General features: G+C 41.4%; 1 pseudogene; it reads left to right on the top strand.

The window, feature by feature from the left end:
• The window catches only part of LOC115162829 (S-adenosyl-L-methionine-dependent tRNA 4-demethylwyosine synthase-like), a 77,332-nt pseudogene that overhangs the window by 7,088 nt on the left and 51,946 nt on the right, over positions 1 to 18,298 (top strand).

Raw genomic sequence — 18,298 nt, forward strand, 5'->3', positions numbered from 1 at the left:
GTTTGATTTCACAGAAGTGTGATTGACTTGTGTTGTTTAAGTGTTCCCTTTTATTTTTTTGAGCAGGGTATATAAGAAATAAGAGGGGCCCTAAAATTGATCCCTGTGGTAAGTCTAACATGACCATACCTGTATAGTTTCCCTTCTCACTTTCCTGCTTAATGTGGTCAGAAAGGTGGATAAGGCAAGTACCTGTCAGAGGCGTCGATGAAAGGTGACCAAAACGCAGCGGGTATAGTGCTCATCTTCTTTTATTCTTAATAAAGTGAACACTTACACGAAAACAATAAACCGACAATCAACAGTTCTGCAAGGTACACAGACTATACAGAAAGCAACCACCCACAAACCCAAAGGAAAAAACAGGCTGCCTAAGTATGGCTGGAAACCATTCTCTGCCAAACATGGAAAAAGAAACATAGAAATAGAAAACTATAACCAATATCCCCTAGAACCAAAAAAAAACAAAACACACAAAACAAACACCCCCTGCAACGCCCTGACCATACTACAATGACAACTGACCCCTTATTGGTCAGGACGTGACAGTACCAGTGGAATGAGCTGTTCTAAAGCCAGATTGTAGTTCATAAATAAGTTTGTGCTCAAGAAGGTATCCCTCAAGTTGATTTTAACTTCTTATGGATGGTGGCAGTATTGAGTCGCTTGGATGACTGACGTGCCCAGAGTAAACTGCCTCCTACTCACTCCCAGAAACTAAGATATGCATATTATTAGTATATTTGGATAGAAAACACTCTGAAGTTTCTAAAACTGTTTGAATGATGTCTGTGAGTATAACAGAACTCATATGGCAGGCAAAAACCTGAGAAAAAATCCAACCAGGAAGTGATTTGTAGTTCTTCTATCTAATGTCTATTCAAACTACAGTGTCTGTGGGGTCATTTTGCACTTCCTAAGGCTTCCATTGGCTGTCAACAGCCTTTAGAAACGTCTTTCATGCGTCTCCTGTTACTGGGCAAAGAACAGCAGCTCAGTTTATCAGTGGACTGCCTGGGAGCAGGGAGTTGTTTACTGCGCATTCACGTTTGGGGCGCTGCTCATTCTTTTTCTCCTGGAATGAATACGCTATTGTCCGGTTGGAATATTATTGACGTTTTAATTTAAAAAGACCCTAAGGATTGATTGTAAATATCGTTTGACATGTTTCTACGAACGGTAATGGAACTATTTGACTTTTTGTCTCTTTTTTTACGCACACGCGTTATGCCTTTTGGATAGTGATCTGTACGCACGAACAAAGGGGGTATTTGGACATAAATATGGAGTATTTCGAACAAAAATAAAATTTCTTGTGGAAGTAGGAGTCCTGGTAGTGCATTCCGACCAAGATCAGCAAAGGTAAGGGAATATTTATAATACTAATTCTGAGTTTAGTTGACCCCGAACTTGGCGGGTGTCTGTATAGCTTGTTGTGATGGCGAGCTATGTACTCAGAATATTGACAAATGTGCTTGCGCCGAAAAGCTATTTTAAAATCTGACACAGCGGTAGCATTAAGGAGTAGTATATCTATAATACTTTCAATAACTGTTGTAAATTTAATCAACATTTTATGATGAGTATTCCTGTGCACATTCACAGGAAGTTTTGGTGGGAATAAGTTTTCTGAACATCACGCGCCAATGTAAAATGCTGTTTTTGGATATAAATATTAACTTTATCGAGCAAAACATACATATATTGTATAACATGATGTCCCAGGAGTGTCATCTGATGAAGATCATCAAAGGTTAGGGAATATTTTAGCTGTACTTCTGGTTTTTGTGATGCATGTCCTTGCTTGGAAAATGGCTGTGTGGATTTTCTTGTGAAGTTTATGTCCTAACATAATCTAATGTTTTGCTTTTCCCGTAAAGCCTTTTTGAAATCGGACACTGTGGTTAGATTAAGGAGAATCTTATCTTTAAAATGGTGTATAATACTTGTATGTTGAGAAATTTAAATTATGAAATTTCTGTTGTTTTGAATTTGCCGCCGTGCACTTTCACTGGCTGTCGTCATATCAATCCCGCTAACGGGATTCAAGCCATAACTAATCTCTCAACAACTTTGGATATGGTGCTGAGGATTGACACAGGCCTGTAATTTCCTCCATTTGTTTTACTGCTCCTCTTGTGGAGTGGAACCACCCGGGATGTTTTGAGATCATTGGGAAATGTACCACTACTAATTGAAAGGTTTACAATATGCGTTATCATTTTAGCAGTGACACAAGCACTATCCTTCATGAATCTTGCAGGATCGTTATCCAGCCCAGTTGCTTTGTTTGTGCTCATTAAGCATAGTAGATTGGAAACTTTGTCCTCTGTTACCATGCACAGCTCAAACAAATAATTTGTGATACCTTTTGCTATGGTAAAAGTTGTTAATGAAAGACTGGCCATAGTGTCCAGAGCAGGTCGATAACTTCTTAACCAGAGATGAGGCTATAGTGGTAAAAAATGTGTTAAAATAATCTGCAACCTTTGGCTGGTCATAGCATAAAACATCATCAATATCCAGGCCAATACTACAGAATTTTACCTTATGGGGAGCTTTTGAGCCAATGTCAGACTAGCTGATGAGGTGAGCCAAGATGACAGACTAGCTGATGAGGTGAGTGATGTTTAGTACCTTTAACCTGGAAGAAAACAATTGTATAATTATACTGTCCTTAATGGGTATATATCTGGACAGTCATGTTTAAATTTGTGACTAACTATAACTTGTTACCATATGTTATTATTCACGTACTTAATTTCGTGCTACTATTTTAGCTTCTAGGGAATTAATATTGTATCCGCTGACAGATGAACTAGCAAAACTATACAGTCTTAAAGCCTTGCACTAGCATCATTTTCCAACCCCAAGTTTGCCTCTTTATTATTATTTATTTTTATTCTTCAAACCAATGGCTGGCACAGGTATAAATATTTTAATGAATCCCGTTCAACCAGGAAAGATTGATTATTTTCATCAGTATTCCATTTTGTTGGGCAATACTTCACCATCTGAGGAATGAATAGGAGATTTGTCTCCTGGCACAGCAGACTGAGAGGAAATTGCCATTTATTCAACAGAGATACTTTACAGTTCGGGAGAGGGATTTTTATCTCCAAAGAGAAATTACCACGGGTACTCGGCCCGGCCTTCGGCCCAGAGATCTAGTTTCACATGCTCAGTTCATTGACTCTTTGTGCCCAGTGTTCAATCATGATCCTCTTTTCCTCGAGCAGCATAGTGTTGCAGGCAGCTCTTTGCTGTAGGAAACCATGGGGCAAGGGGCACCTTACACTGGCTGCCCTGTAGGGCTTAAATCATTTACAATGTTGCTCTGCTTTGAAGATTTGTTCTGCCTTCAAATTGTTGTCCTCATACCTCATTGTGCTCCATATGCAGCTGTTGTTATTGATTCCTACTTTCACTGTGGTTGCATGTAATGCAATAAGTTGTCCATAGCTGCATCCTGTTTTTGGATCTAGAAATGGGGCCATTCCTGTATAAAGTGCCGGAGAGATCCTTTATCCTTATTCTATATGTATATGTTACATATTCTGCATTTGTTTATCTTGTGCCACTTTCCACATTTTTGATGACATCTCTCTCTCCAATGCTCCAACAAGTTGGTCTGTATGTTGCTATTGGCTATGTACACTGACGGACAGCCCACAGAAAATGCTGAATTGTTCTGTAAGTGTCTGGAGGAGGATATGGGAAAGCCTACCTGAAAGGACAGATATGCAGTGTTTGGCCTGGGCAACTTGGTGTATGGCAGCCATTACAATACGGTAAGAGATCTGACAAAATACTGTATGTCTCCTATCGATATGTTTCCACTATGTGTGGTGCTGCTACTTACACTTGCAATCAGTTTCTTTGCTTATCTGATATTTTCATGGTATTTTTTGCATATTATACATTCCTCTTTTGTACACACTAGAATACTAAGCTCATTAATCGATTATCATTACCACTATTACTGTTCTCTCCTGTCCCATAGCTAACCATCCACTTTCTCTAGACTCACTGAAAACACATCATTCAACCCCTTCTGCCCTCTCCCTTAGGTGAGTAAGAACGTGGACAAGTGGCTGTGGATGCTGAGCGGCATCCGTGTTCTGTCCAGAGGAGATGGCAACTGCAACGTAGTGAAGAGCCACAATGGCAGCGTGCAGGCTAACTTTCTGGTCTGGAAGCGTGCAGGCTAACTTTCTGGTCTGCAGCTCAGCCTGCAGGCCCTGGTTGCAGGGCAGAAGAAGGCCTGTAGTGGAAACTGTAAGATGGGCAGCTCCTGTAAGACCAGGAACAGGAAGAAACCACAGGAGAAGACTGAGGACGATCAGGCATTTCCAGAACAGCTCAGCTCTGAGGTAAGACTAAACTACTCTTAACATGCATACCTCCCATTACTAATGCTAATCTCATAGAGCTGATTCATAGTTCACGTAACTCCATGCAGGTTTATGCTGTCCACAATAACGTATTTCTTATTACACTTTTATCTGGAGTAGATTCCTTGACACTACTGCTATTACTAAACACGCATGCATGCACATACCCTCTTTCTCCTATTGTCATGGTAACGTGAGTTAGCGGTGCTACTTTCTCTTCCTGCTGTCTCCAGTGCTGTACGCAGCAGGGGTGATGTTCAGCGAGTAGAGGAGAGTGAAGAAATAAACTACAGTGTGAAGGCTAATCATTATGATTTATCTACCATGCATCCATTTAGCTTTCATTTAATCCTGCCAATGCCGACGAACTTGCGGTGGGCAACATCATTTTAATCAGCCACGTACCCCGAGGAGTTCCTAAACTCCATAAATATGCATATGTTTTTCTTTATTTAATCAAGCAGCTCCAACAAAAGGTAATGACTTGTAATAAAATGTATCCCATATGGGATCCTGGATGTGTTTAATCATAGATGTATTTAAGATTAGTTGTGGATTTATGCCTTAATAAATCAGAAGGAGGTTTGGACCCTTTAGGAGATGCTTGAAGTGAGAGAGGCAGGTCTCTCGTGTACTAGGTGGGAGTGATCTCTCCTTATTTTTCTTCCACTTACTCTCTCTGTTCTCACCTACAGTTGAAGTCGGAAGTTTACATACACCCTAGCCAAATACATTTAAACTCAGTTTCACAATTCCTGACATTTAATCCTAGTAAAAATTCCCTGTCTTTGGTCAGTTAGGATCAACATTTTATTTTAAGAATGTGAAATGTCAGAATAATAGTAGAGAGAATGATTTATTTCAGCTTTTATTTCTTTCATTACATTCCCAGTGGGTCAGAAGTTTACATACACTCAATTAGTATTTGGTAGCATTGCCTTTACATTTTTAAACTTTGGTCAAATGTTTTGTGTAGCCTTCCACAAGCTTCCCACAATAAGTTGGGTGAATTTTGGCCCATTCCTCCTGACAGAGCTGGTGTAACTGAGTCAGGTTTGTTGGCCTCCTTGCTCGCACATGCTTTTTCAGTTCTGCCCACAGATTTTCTACAGGAAAATCTACCTTGACTTTGTTGTCCTTAAGCCATTTTGCCACAACTTTGAAAGTACGCTTGGGGTCATTGTCCATTTGGAAGACCCATTTGCAACCAAACTTTAACTTCCTGACTGATGTCTTGAGATGTTGCTTCAATATATCCACATCATTTTCCTGCCTCATGACGCCATCTATTTTGTGAACTGCACCAGTCCCTCCTGCAGCAAAGCACCCTCACAACATGATGCTACCACCCCCGTGCTTCACTGTTGGGATGGTGTTCTTCGGCTTGCAAGCCTCCCCCTTTTTCCTACAAACATAATGATGGTCATTATGGCCAAACAGTTCTATTTTTGTTTCATCAGACCAGAGGACATTCCTCCAAAAAGTACGATCTTTGTCCCCATGTGCAGTTGCAAACCGTAGTCTGGCTTTTTTATAGCGGTTTTGGAGCAGTGGCTTCTTCCTTGCTGAGTGGCCTTTCAGGTTATGTCGATATAGGACTCGTTTTACTGTGGATATAGATACTTTTGTACCGGTTTCTTCCAGCATCTTCACAAGGTCCTTTGTTGTTGTTCTGGGATTGATTTGCACTTTTCGCACCAAAGTACGTTCATCTCTAGGAGACAGAACGCGTCTCCTTCCTGAGCGGTATGATGGCTGCGTGGTCCCATGGTGTTTATACTTGTGTACTATTGTTTGTACAGATGAACGTGGTACCTTCAGGCGTTTGGAAATTGCTCCCAAGGATGAACCAGACTTGTGGAGGTCTACAATTTTCTTCTGAGGTCTTGGCTGATTTCTTGTGATTTTCCCATGATGTCAAGCAAAGAGGCACTGAGCTTGAGGTAGGCCTTGAAATACATCCACAGATACACCTCCAATTGACTCAAATGATGTCAATTAGCCTATCAGAAGTTTCTAAAGCCATGACATCAATTTCTGGTATTTTCCAAGCTGTTTAAAGGTATAGTCAATTTTGTGTATGTAAACTTCTAACCCACTGGAATTGTGATACAGTGAAATAATCTGTCTGTAAACAATTTGTTGGAAACATTACTTGTGTCATGCACAAAGTAGATGTTCTAACCGACTTGCCAAAACTATAGTTTGTTAACAAGAAATTTGTGGAGTGGTTGAAAAACTAGTTTTCATGACTCCAACCTAAGTGTATGTAAACGTCAGACTTCAACTGTACCTGTCATATTCTGTCCATCTCTCTCTCGTTCTGCCATCACCTTTCCCTATCTACTCCTCTCCCTCTCACCTGCTGTCTCCCCTCCTCCTCTCTTTCCCTCTCTTTCTATCTGCAGGAGGAGCTGGTAGAGTCCAGTAGTGATGAGGAGACAGCTGCGTCAGAGGAGAATAGCCCATGCTCAGTCATCCATGTGGAGGATCTAGGAAACATCTTGAACGGCATCAAGAAAGCCAAGGTCAGTCAGACACAAACCACACTCTGGGTTTTACACTAGCATACTATCTAGAAATTAAGCAATGTAATGGGCAGGCATTATACAAGGTTTGCTTTTATGTATACTTGATTGGAACATAGCCATGGTTTCAATTTCAGTTTCAACATACAGTATTTTATGGTACTGTATGGTACTGTATCTGTGAGGCTGAAGGGTCACCATAGCATTTATAACTTCGTACTATTGCTCCATAAGCCATTGTGATGATTTTTTTGCAACTGCTTTACAACTTCTCCTGGCTGTTTTTGACATAGTATTGTAGTACAACACAGTCAAAAGGCCACCTATCCTCTGATTTGCCGATAAGCACATGCTCTATTTTGCTTCTGTGAACTCAGGCTCCATGGGGACACCAGGGTGAGTGGTGTGAAGCCTCCTTGCCTTGCTTTAGCAGCTAACACATAAGCTGAACATGTGACTGTGGAGTAAACGTGGTTTCATTGAAGGAAAAGCAGAGCGAGTGGCAGATGGTTTGGTAGACACCAGCCTGGGCAGGAAAAGTGGGGACTTGCGTAAGAGTGAGCTGTGAACGTGCTCTGGACGCCCACTCCCCAGACTTCTGGAGATGAGTGACTCAAGATGAGAAGAGGGAGAGGAGACATTTACAGTACTCCTCATCTCGTTTTAGTCACAGTCACTACTGGAGAATGGAGGGATGGAGAGAAGCAGTAAGAGCTGCAAATGTCCATCCCCTCTGTCTACCTTTCCATTTGATTGGCATGTTGATACAACAGTAGCTAATGTGGGGAGACGTCTGTCCATAATAAAGTGCTGCTCTGCCTTAACACTATCAACAAGGCAGGCCCTAGATTTGTCGCACCTTGACTGCTGTTCAGTCGTGTGGTCAGGTGCTACAAAGAGGGACAATTGGCTCAGAACAGGGCAACATGGCTGGCCCTTAAAGGTACAAGGAGAGCTAACATTAATAATATGCATGTAAATCTCTCATTGCTCAAAGTGGAGGAGTGATTGACTTCATCACTACTTGTTTTTGTAAGAAGTGTTGACAAGCTGAATGCACCGAGCTGTCTGTTTAAACTACTAGCATACAACTCACACACCCATGCATACCCCACAAGACATGCCACCAGAGGTCTCTTCACAATCCCCAAGTCCAGAACAGACTATGAGAGGTGCACAGTACTACATAGAGCCATGACTACATGGAACTCTATTGCACATCAAGTAACTGATGCAAGCAGCAGAATCAGATTTAAAAAAACAGATTAAAATACACCCTATGGAAATGCGGGACTGTGAAGAGACACACACAAACACACACACAGGTACAGACATGCATATGCACACACATACATTGTAATATGGTGGTATTACACATTTTGTATTGTTGCTATGTAGTGGTGTAATAATATTATATGATCTTTTGTTTTATGTGTGATGTAAGTGCCTTAATGTTGCTGGACCCCAGGAAGAGTAGCTGCTGCCTTGGCAGGAACTAATGGGGATCCATAATAAATATAAATACACAAATGTCCTTTACATCTGAACCAGAATGGGAACATTTTCAACACCCACAACTAGCAAATAATTGTGTTGTTCAGTGATTAAAAACATATCAAGCAGGCCCAATATTAAACATATGAATCATATCATGATACAAAACATTTGCCTAACCAGGAGGGAAATAATACTTAGTAAGGTTGGATTCTTAAAAGTTGATAATTATTAATTATTTATGTATACAAAATAATGTACAATGTAGTGCAAAATGTTTTAAAGGTGTTTTTGTATTGTGTGATTGCGAGGTGAAATCTGCATGCTGTAAATGATATAGGCTTTGAGGCATTTCGGCCATCTGGAACTGATACTGGTGTGTTTTGCACGTTGTGCAGTGCATACAGAATGAACATGTTTAACAGGACTTTGCCGCTAATGATGTGTGTGTGTGTTGAAAAGTTAGTATCTTTACTACAGAAAAAAACTTAAGAGTCAGCACAGCAGTGTTTAGTGCCAGACAGTTTTCTGGCATCCTTGTTTAGGCACCATGGGATTGATATCTCCCCTGATCCAGACTGATGTTGTTGGACAGGAAAGGAAATTAATGTAATTGTCAGCTCTATTTGGGACAGCTGTCACTCAAGCAGAGTTTTCTGCTCTGTTCTGGTCTCTGTGATGTCACTTTCCTTCAGTGTCACCTTCCTGCTCTGACCCCGCTCTGACTCCATCCTTCCCTCTTATAACCAGGAAGGAGCACCTCTGTCCCAAATGTCAGTCTTCGTGTTTGCCCGCAGGGGAAAGAGTGTGTGTTTGCTCAAGACGGGGTGTGAAATAAAGTTGTTTTGTGTGTTTTCAGCATCTTGGGATGGCTGAAGGGTAGTAAAGGCAATGACTTGAGTACGTACATATTTTATCCTTTCCTTCTTTCACTTTAGGTTGAACTTTAAGAATTTTGACATATTCTCTTTGTTCACAATGTGTTCGGTTGAATGTATGACATTTCTAGGTGTCAGTGATGGAGGAGAAAAAAGAGTGCAATGAGTTCAGACAGATTGAGATCCTGCATCAATCTATTCATTGTATCTGGGGAGATATTTGAGGAGGAATGTAGAGGGTATGGGAGAGATTAAAATAGACAAGAGTTCTGAAGAATCTTTAAAAAAATACAGGACCAGTCCATCATTGCTTTACACATGAAGGTCAGTCAATCTGGGAACATTTCAAGAACTTTGAAAGTTTCTTCAAGTGCAATCACAAAAACAGTCAAGCACTATGATGAAACTGGCTCTCATGAGGACCGCCACAGGAAAGGAAGACCCAGAGTTACCTCTGCTGCAGAGGATAAGTTACTAGCATAGAGGAGGTGTGATGGTGTGGGGGTGCTTTGCTGGGGACTTATTTAGAATTCACGGCACACTTAACCAGCATGGCTACCACAGCATTCTGCAGCGATACGCCATCCCATCTGGTTTGCGCTTAGTGGGACTATCATTTGTTCATCAACAGGACAATGACCCAACACACCTCCAGGCTGTGTAAGGACTATTTGTCCAAGAAGGAGAGTGATGGAGTGCTGCATCAGATGACCTGGCCTCCACAATCACCCGACCTCAACCCAATTGAGATGGTTTGGGATGAGTTGGACTGCAGAGTGAAGGAAAAGCAGCCAACAAGTGCTCAGCACATGTGGAAACTCCTTCAAGACTGTTGGAAAAGCATTCCAGGTGAAGCTGGTTGAGAGAATGCCAAGAGTGTGCAAAGCTGTCATCAAGGCAAAGGGGGGCTACTTTGAAGAATTTAAAATATATTTTGATTTGAATTTAAAAAAAAATTGTGGTTACTACATGATTCCATATGTGTTATTTCATAGTTTTGATGTCTTCACTATTATTCTACAATATAGAAAATAGTACAAATAAAGAAAAACCCTTGAATGAGTCAGTGTGTCCAAACTTTTAACTGGTACTATATATTAAAAATTATATATAGAATCTTTCCATGGTTGTCAATGGTCATCCACAGTCAATGAGAATTTTTTATATTTATTTTTTTACAAATAATTAAGGCCTATATGAGCATTAAGTCCAGGAGAGATCTTTTTAATCACCCATTTTGTGAGCTGGGTGGAGGAAAAAAGACAAACACTTTCAGGTACATTGTCTGGCAGTGAGTGAGCAGGGTGTTTTGGGTCAGGATGACACATGTTACATTTCCAAGCTGAGTTGTTCTACCCACAGCCATAGAATATATATATATGTATATTCTAAAATGGATTAAATTGTTTTCCCCCCCTCATCAATCCACACACAATACCCCATAATGACAATGCAAAAACAGGTTTTTAGAAATGTTTGCACATTTATTAAAAATAACAAACTAATATCACATTTACGTAAGTATTCAGACCCTTTATCTGTACTTTGTTGAAGCATCTTTGGCAGCGATTACAGCCTCGATTATTCTTGGGTATGATGCTACTAGCTTGGCACACCTGTATTTGGGGAGTTTCTCCCATTCTTCTCTGCAGATCCTCTCAAGCTCTGTCAGGTTGGGTGGGGAGCGTCACTGCACAGCCATTTTCTGGTCTCTCCAGAGATGTTCGATCGGGTTCATGTTCGAGTTCTGGCTGGGTCACTCAAGGACATTCAGAGACTTGTCCCAAAGCCACTCCTGCATTGTCTTGGCTGTGTGCTTAGGGTTGTTGTCCTGTTTGAAGGTGAACCTTCGCCCCAGTCTGAGAACCTGCTCCAGAGCACTCAGGACTTCATCAAGGATCTCTCTGTACTTTGCTCCGTTCATCTTTCCCTTAATCCTGACTAGTCTCCCAGTCCCTGCCGCTGAAAAACATCCCCACAACATGATACTGCTACCACCATGCTTCATCGTAGGGATGGTGCCAGGTTTCCTCCAGACGTGAAGCTTGGCTTTCAGGCCAAAGAATTCAATCTTGGTTTCATCAGACCAGAGAATCTTGTTTCTCATGGTCTGAGTCCTGTAGGTGCCTTTTGGCAAATTCCAAGCAGGCAGTTGTGTCTTTTACTAAGGAGTAAAAGACTGGCCACTACCAAAAAGGCCTGATTGGTGGAGTGCTGCAGAGATGGTTGTCCTTCTGGAAGGTTCTCCCATCTCCACATGGGAACTCTGGAGCTCTGTCAGAGTGACAATCAGGTTCTTGGTCACCTCCCTGACCAAGGCCCTTCTTCCACCATTGCTCAGTTTGGCTGGGCGGCCAGCTCTAGTAAGATTCTTGGTGGTTCCAAACTTCTTCCTTTCAAGAATGATGGAGGCCACTTTGTTCTTGGGGACCTTCAATGCTGCAGACATTTTTTTGTACCCTTCCCCAGATCTGTGTCTTAACACGATCCTGTCTTAGAGGGAGGGAGAGAGAGTTCAGCCTGGATTTAGAATGGCTGCCATGTTATCGCCCTTTAATCTCGAAATGTTGATGATGTAAAAATACGAGAGATCCTCCGACAATTCCCTATGAAATGATCCACTGTAAACGAGCAAAGCAGAGCAAATTTAACATAAGTTTTTATTGACTAACATTCGGGATAATGTGTATCCAATTCTGTTTTGGTGTCAACAAATTGCATATCTGCTTTCACTGGACATCTTCATAGTTTTCAAAGCCTATCAGAAATAAAACAGCACAATGGTGAAGCGTCAATTATCGCGGCAATGTAGGAGAAGGTGGCGCTCCTGGATCATTCAGACAGAAACCGCATTAGCCAGACTTGTCACAGTATCTAACGTGGTGGCGCCCCTCCTCGGTCGGGCGGCGCTCGGCGGTCGTCGTCGCCGGCCTATTAGCTGCCACCGATCGTTGTTTCTGTGTCTTTTGATTTTGTCTGTGTATCCCGCACCTGTTTTGTCTTTGTCATTAGTGGGGGGTTATTTAGTGTGTATTTTCAGTTGGGGTTCTCGTGCGGGATTGTTTATTGTCCACTCAGGACAGTTGCGAGTGTAAGCTATTTTTGTCCATTATATTGCCGGGCTGCGCCCTGTGCGTTTTTTTTTCAGTGCGCTTATTTTGGGAAAAGTGTTTTCCCCTGGCGGACTTCGCCACTCGCCCTGTGCCCTACGGCTATTGCGTTTGCAATTATTATTATTAAAACACAGTTGCTCCGGCCCTCTGTCTCCTGCTCCTGATTCCACATCTCCACTGGTCCTAGACAGCCATGACAAGACTATATTGGATGACTGGTTCTACCCAGAGACATGTATTTATAGAGTTGAGCATATGCAGTTTTTGCATTATGATTTATTTACTTAAACATTCTCATTCTCTTAAACATGTTAGCTCTCCATCAGTATTAACATTACATGTGGAATATTTAAAAAATACTATAAAACTGAATGTGAAGAATGAGCATTATGATGCATTTACATGACACTACAACATTCTATGGCATCTATGTTGTCAGTGGGGTCATCTGCAAAGTTGTTTCAAACGGTTGCAAAAAGCAAAATGAAACGAGCATGAAACGAGCCGAATTAAACGTTAAAGGATTTGAAAATAAAAAGCTTGCGGTACGCTCAGTGCTCCGTTGACATTTCACAGAAATATTCTTGTTTATGTGATACATTTTTGAAAAACAGTAATTTCGCATTAATATGAAAGTGTATACAAAAATGTGAAAATACTACGTCATGTCTCAAAATCCATATATATCTTACCTCAATATTGTTTTATGAAAGATAACGAGTTAAACAGTGATTCTTTCAGTTTAGCCTTCATTCTCACACAGCATCCAGCCTAGCTGATGCAATTCTGTTTACCAGATTTTTGACCACTTTTTTTTCTCTGTCCTCCATCAATTTAGTCACCCTAATTTTGGCCATCCTACAAGGGGTAAAAACTCCAATAACCTTTCAACGGATTATGATAGCGACATGAGGTTTGGACCATTTTGGTTTTCTTAGAGCAGTATCTTCACAATTAACATTGATCAAAAGATATGTTTTTGATTGGACAGCCTACTGGCAGTAAATACAGTAATTATAATAAATGCCTTAAATGCCTGTCTCTTGATAATGTACAGTATATAAATAAATGTAATTCAATGTCATATTATTGTGACACAGGCAGTGCTCTGGTATATCTTTGTCCCAATATGCAGGAGGGCTGATTTTGTCTCTTCGTCATTGTACATATTTGACTAAGTCAGACTATGGACTGTAGGTGTCAAATGCTGTTTTGTGTATCGACCCCTCTCTGGCTCTTGACTCTGTTGTTGACTCTGCCAGTAGGAAATACAGTATGATGCTTCACTATTGTTCCTCCTATCGATTCTCTTTGACTAATCACCTTGGAGAATAGCTTGGTCAATAGCTATTCATAACTTTACTGCCACATTAAGTCCAGTGAGCTTTTTGAAGACTGATGGCAGTGCATTAAACATTTTTGTTGTTTGCTGGGCTCTATCTGGGAACAATGCCAGACAGTGAGTGTTAAATGGATCTTTGGCCTTGCTGCTAGGCTGTGTTGGGTGTGTTGTGTGAGGACCACTGTCCTTAGTGTCCTGTTTCATTGTTGATTCCCCTCAACAAGCATCTGGACCAGGTCTGAGGGGAGGGGAATGAGGGACAGCAGCAGTTACACTGTGTCTGTGAGCATCACACAGGGACATGCAAGGCAGTGGGCACATGTTTGGACCATACAGAACTACAGGGATACAGTATATAGTGCTCACACTGACACTCCAGATTGCAGCACTGATAGATTGATGTTGTATATCTTTTAGAAAGTCGAATCCCAGTTTATTGGTCGCATACACAGTTTAGCAGATGTTATAGCAGTTGCAGCGAAATGCTAATGTTACTTGCTCCTAACAATGCAAAACAAATGACAATAACAAATCAAGAAACGTTGGAACAAATCTAATTAACAACCCACACAGAATTGTAACAGTAGTCACCTCCAATCTGATGTCCAGAAGTGCTTGTCGGTCATAGGATATAATACAAAAAACTTTCTGAGTAAATAAAGTGAAACACTAAAATACACAAAAGACTGCAAAGTTGGCTGGGAGCTAGCAAGAGGGCGACCATCTCCTACACCATACTGACAGGCCTAGACATGGTCTAATAAGTCAAGGGATGAGGTGTTGAAGAGCAGTATCCTAAACTTGCTACAAAGTATTTGCCAGAGGAAAAATTCTTCCCAGCGTGAAATAATTCCCAATCATTCTTATTGTGTTCCGATTGTGACCTCATGTTGTAACATTTTCTCACCGCATGAACATTTTTCCAGTTCAGTAATTGCACTGAGAAGGCTGAACTCATGTGGATGTCTCTCACACCTTCTCTTGCCCTTGATTTAGCTAGCTAGCATAATTAGCTGTTAGCTGGTCGAGATGGCTTGTTCTCAGAGGAGAGCAGTTTAACCTTGTTTGTATAGCTAAATAAACTAATATAAAAGCTAGGTTTTAGCCAAAGTATAAACAACTGTTTTACATTGAGCTATTTTTACACGACACAGGGCACAGTACAGTAATCCCTTTACATGGTGGAGGAGGATGTGGGAGGACTGTCTGACACGTGTGAGGGGTTACTTATTCATTCTATCCTACGACAAAAGCCCCCCTCTGCCAGGGATGGAGTTCCTCGCTAAGCATGGCTGAACATGGCTTGTCTGACTGAGGACATGCTTCACATTCACTCACACACACACACACACACAAACACATGCATTGCCACCCCTCTCTCTGCAGCATAAACCCAGCTGTAGAGAGCAGATAGAGCTGACAGATAGCTGCTGGCTGGGCTCAGAGCCTCAAACTTTAGTCAGCTACCCCAGCAGTAAGCTAAAGTACTGCACGGCCTAGGAGGCGATAAGCAGACAGAGACAGACAGTGTTCTCTGTACAGCCCCTCGAACCCAGACAGATGCCAGCCAGAGCTAGACTGTTGATACTTTCGGATACACAGGCATTGTTTTGAGACTCAACACCACTGAGGCTGTGCTGAACCAGGCTGTTGTGGTGTTTTGTTTTGTTTTGAGAACATGGACTTGGCCTGCATTTAGAGAGAGACTATGGGATGTTTGGGTCACTGGCTCTAGTCAATACATGAGTAAGTGCACTGTCTGATAAGAACAAATCCAGTCGCATTAATTGCAAAGAAATGCAGAAAAAGGCTTGAGTTTTGTTATTGGTGTATACAAAATCTTCCAGGACCCGGTTCTGAAAAACCGGGGACGATTATTAAGATATGGACATTTTTCTGGTTAGAATCATTTTTTTTCTCATTTTTTTTGTGTTATTGTTAGGCCTAACAAAGTTGATTTACTTTCCACAAATTCATAAATCTTCCAGAAATCCTGGTTGAAGAATTGCAGGAAATCTGGGCCTTCCAAGCAGGATTTCTGCAAACCCTATGGTCCTTGTGACTGTCATTCCTAAAACATTATACAAAAAGACAAACATCTCTTGGAAAGGTCACTAGGTTTTGTTAAGGTTGTTTAGTATTTTTTGTTGTATTTGATCATATTTTAATTTGCTTGCTCACCACAATGAAATCTGTCAAAGAGTAAATCAGCTTTGTATGTCCTTATTTTATTCATAATTTGTGTACAGTCTGGTCGGATATAATCATCATTCATATCCGATTTGTGTACAGCTTGCTCTTGTGTACAGCTGTGCTTTTATAAAGTTTAAAAAAAACTTGAAGTTCAGCTAATAATCAGGACCAGTGTTTGGAGCTGTGCTGTGAACCTGCTGCAGGCAGACAGTCCCTGGTGTGAGACGTCACCTGTCTGAGAACAGCATTAGCCCTGAGCCCAATGTATGCACTCTTGAATGCAAACACACACTATCCACTCTCTCCACTTTCACACACGAACACGTCCACAACTGCTGACAGACTATATCAGCCCGGAGATATCTAGCTCCTGAAGAGCCCTGTTACTCTGAGAAGATGACATATAGTTCCCTGTAGTCAGCTCTGGGCAGTGGCAGCAGTACCCAATACAAGTCATTTGGTTGGACCGATAAACATGGCTACTCTCCAAGGCCAGTTGTCGATCATCATGGCGTCTGAGAACATGACTCTGTAATACCTATTCATACATTCAGGGAAACTTTCCATCAGGACTTCATTCATCTTGCGTCGGTGTTGTTAAACAGCGAGTTCCTAGAAGCGTGGTGTATTTACATGGTGTACTGTATGGTATGCCTCTCTCCTATGCAGTGTAATTTACTTCACCAGTCTGGCAGATTGGCTGGGGGGAGGGAGCTGTACCTGTCTTAAAGAGCCCAGAGCGGTAGCACTGAGTCAGGTACTGGAGAGGCCTTCTACCCCTGGGGCCCAACGGTGGTGTGGTTGTGCTTGGTCATTTAACAGAGTTAAGTTTTGATTGATGAGCTCTGCTTAATTGATTGATTGACTGCAGGGATTTCCCTTTGAAAGCTAGACTTTCTCATATGTTTTGGCTACAGTAGCGAGTAGCTAATCTGTCAATCAACAAGATGAGTGTCAACATCAGCTTGGTTGATCAAGGTGGGAATCTGTCTTCCTGTCTGTCTGTCATTGCTAGTAGCTGCAAAGCGAGGCTGGGGAAAAGTCACTGCTCCATGGGCATTCAGTCATATAGAGATCTACAGTATATGACTCTGTGAGTGTCCATTGTCATCCAAGAAGTCATGACACTTCAGATAAAATCACTTAACCCTTGATCTTCACAGTCCAGTCAAAAATCAAAGACTGAATTTGGGAGTTATTTTATTTGAGATGAAGTGCTTCAACTTTGCTTGAAATACCCTAGCAATTATCAAATGCCTTAATTTGCTTGGCAAAAATTCTGTTCCCTCCCCTTTGAAGAGTTATCCATCTGTTGGAGACATATTGCATCACAAAATTCAACAGGTGTTTGAAGTAATTGTCTGCCTACTGTTGTTTGGAATCAATCTACCCTTTTGTTTTGCCATTGTGGTACTTTTTGTTCTATTGATTTTTCCCTGTAGCAGCAGACAAGCTAACAGCCCTGAAGACCTTCTATTCTGTACTGTACATTAATTGAATCAATATCGCCACTGTCAGCATTGCAGTGTGTTACTGAGGGGCATGATTCATGTCTGTGTGATTGGTAGAGCAATGTCCTAAAGCAGCCCCCCTTTTGTCATCATTGTTCCGGTGGTGAGATTTACAGCTGTAATATCAGTGGCGCTCAGTGACTCATAGCCTCATGGACAACCCTGTCGGGCATAGAGCAATTAGCAAGGCCAAGACGGTTGATGATGCCTCAGATTGGGCATCATCACATTTGCCAAACTTATCTCACCCCATTCTGGGCCTAGTTCTGTTTAGTGCCGCATTGTCAATGGCTATGGTTGTTGTCATGCACAAACAGATCAGGGACCAGTCTAATCCTAGCCTATTCAGAGATGACGCCCATATGGTCACACACAGTGACGTGACATCACACGTCATTTGGTCTATAAATAATATGTCTGGTGCATTATTTGTAAATACTGGTTTTAAAGACATCATGTTCCCACTGCTGTCTGTGGTTTGACCTGAGACAATTGACATAATGGAATACATGTCTCACTGATGTCTCACTGATGTATTGAAATTTGCTTTTTGTGATCAGAGTTGTAGTGTTTAAAGGTATAGTTCACCCAAATGACAAAGTTACATATTGGTTTCCTTACCATGTAAGCAGTATATGGAGAAGGTTTGACAGTAACCCATGCTTTGGTTTAGTTTGTTAGTTTTGGTTTAGTCTGGCACTGACTCTAAATACTAACATTTTAGTATTTAGAGTCAAATCCCATTGAAGTTATGGTACCGATATTAGCATTTTCTGCGCATCATGTTCAAATCATCAATAAGTGACTTTGTTAAAAGCTTCCCAATAAATGTTTCATACTTTCAG

Source organism: Salmo trutta, chromosome 26, assembly GCF_901001165.1.
Source record: "Salmo trutta chromosome 26, fSalTru1.1, whole genome shotgun sequence".
Classification (NCBI taxonomy): domain Eukaryota; kingdom Metazoa; phylum Chordata; class Actinopteri; order Salmoniformes; family Salmonidae; genus Salmo; species Salmo trutta.